At 52.7% G+C, this 2500-nt stretch overlaps 1 pseudogene; it reads right to left on the bottom strand.

Moving 5' to 3' along the window:
• LOC133667736 (large subunit ribosomal RNA) overlaps positions 1-2500 on the bottom strand; it is a 9609-nt pseudogene that overhangs the window by 3976 nt on the left and 3133 nt on the right.

Here is a 2500-nt window from a genome sequence, read left to right on the forward strand (position 1 = left end):
CTTCGGAACCTTCCCCAGTCCGCCGTTCTCGTGTTATATCTGGGGAGTGGCGGTTGATACTGCTGTCCTCGCTGCGGAGCCACACTCGTCAGTATAACGTTATGGTCACTGGTTGTCCATTCCTCCACGACAGACCACCGCCTGACGAGCTTCAGAACGCCTCGGGACGCGAGAGTAATATCGATAGTCGAGGCGCCCGAATGCGAGCGGAAGGTGGGGGCTGATCCCGGCTCGTTCAGCACCGTGAGATCGAGGCTCGCTAGAGCAAGCTCGATCTCCTCGCCACGGGTATCCGCATGACTGCAATGCCACAGAGGCGATCTTGCATTTACGTCGGCCGAGATGATCAGTTTCTCTCCGGGAAGCGTGGACGCGATTTCTTCTATTTTCCTGATGTATGGTCCAACGCTATCGGAGCACTGAAAATAGATGCTTGCGAGATACATTCGTCCGAAGGGTCCGATCACCTCTACACACGCAGTGATCGTCACACAGGTGAGTCAGCTTGGTCGCCGTGATCTTGGGGTTACGGATCGCTATTCCGGCCATGACCGCGGTGCCTGGTTTGCCTCCGGAGACCACGAGCACGCGCCGCCCGAATCCGATGAATTTCCCCCTCGGGTTATACGGTTCTTGCATGAGCAGGATATCTATGCATTCCTCATCCATGACCCGCGCGATCTCGAGCGTAACGCACTGTGCTCTCCGCATGTTGAGTTGGGCCAGACGTAGCTCGCGTACATCTTCGTTGGTTCTACTGGCCATAGTCCGTTCGCAGCAAGACCTGATTCAGAGCCGCGGTATAACAGGGACAGGCTTTATCCGTCACGGGGTGTGATGATGTCTTTCCACCTCTCTTGCAGTTGTGGCAGACTGGGCTTTTGTTTTTATTAGGGCAGTTTTTGAAGGCATGGCCTTCTTCCGCGCAGTGACCGCAGATTTCTTTGTCGTTCCGGCAATATTTGGCTGTGTGACCAAAGCTGTGACACTTGTAGCATCTCGTCGCTACTATGTAGTCCTGTACTCTGCAGCAGTTCCAGCCGATGTAGATCCGTTCTTTTTTAATGAGAATTTCGCGCACTTCCTTGGAGGTCTCGAGCACCCAGTTGCATCTTTCTTTTTTCCTGTCACCCGTCTTGAATGCTAGCCTTACTTGTCGGCGGAACATTTCTTTCGTGTTCGAGTCTAAGTTCTGCTCTATAATGGCTTTCATTGTCTCCTCGTCGTTGTTGGCTCTGGGAACATCGTATATTATAACTCGTGGGCTTTTCTTCGCCGGGACACCGACCACGAAACCAGCCTCTCTCAGCTTTGGGTGCTCGAGAAGAGTCGCGAGATCCTTTTGACCTGCCGTTTCTACGAGGATCCCATTGCCACTAATTTTCTTCACATGTTTGACCTTGAGTTTTTCCGCCACGGGCGAGACTATTTTTAATACGGCTTCCTTGGTTTTCTCGGAGCTACTCGCGACTCCTGTGTCGGAAGGGTTATCGTTATGGAGTTTGGCGGATTCCGTTTCGTGTTCGTGAGCGCCGCAATCCCGGAGCGCACGCCCACGCGTTCCGCGTATGTCATGTTAGGTTTGCCCGGTTGTCGTTGCATGGCTCTTTCAACCGTTTTTCCACCGCTTCTTGCATTTGTTGGGTCTGTTTTGCTCCTAACGCTAATACCTGACCCTCCAGATTGCTATTATAAATTAGACTTCGTTGGAGGAGCGTGTGAATTTTCGTCACCTTTGATGTAATCTGTCCCATTACCCGTTTCGGGATACTGTTCTCGGGGTCTGAAAGGATGTTGAGTATTTCCTTGTAAGCTTTTTCCGCGCTTGTTCTCATCTTGAGGGAGGATAGGATTTCTTTTAATTCGTTTATTTCGTCCCGTGATTCTTCCGATATAATGGCTGGGTCTTTTCCGGGACTTCCGTTCTTCCGTCGCGACTTTATCTTCCTCTTTGATTGTACGGGGCCCGAGTATTCCTGTTCGGACTCCTCGCCGGACGATACCTTCCTTTTTAGGTAGAAGGATCGCGGATTCTCGCAATCCATATCCGATGTCTCGGTTGCGCGCTTCGCAGACTTAGACATTTTGCGATACTCCACCCTACGCTCGTTCGATAAGGCAGGTCGACAAGGCTGGTCACGCCCTCCGAGCCTGGTCGGCAAGGCAGGCCACACCCTCCCGAGCTTGGTCAGTAAGGCAGGTCGCGCCCCACCGAGCTAGGTCGGTAAGGCAGGTCGCGCTACCTGCGCGTTATCCCGCAAGCGGTGAGCGCCCCGGGCCGAGGTACACGCGACCGCAGGTAGAGCGCTCTCCGGTCGTCAGTAGTAACCGTACACGAACACTTGATGGCGCTGCGATCGACAGACGCCGAAACTTCCAATATGGCCGACAAGCGTTCTCTATCGGATTATTTTTAGCGTAGAATATTTATCACTGAGACATGTATCACAACGATGTACAAAATCGCTTCTTCTCACCGTCCCCAAGCGGCACAAGTGAA

Source organism: Apis cerana, unplaced genomic scaffold (genome assembly GCF_029169275.1).
Source record: "Apis cerana isolate GH-2021 unplaced genomic scaffold, AcerK_1.0 scaffold3_AcerK, whole genome shotgun sequence".
NCBI lineage: Eukaryota > Metazoa > Arthropoda > Insecta > Hymenoptera > Apidae > Apis > Apis cerana.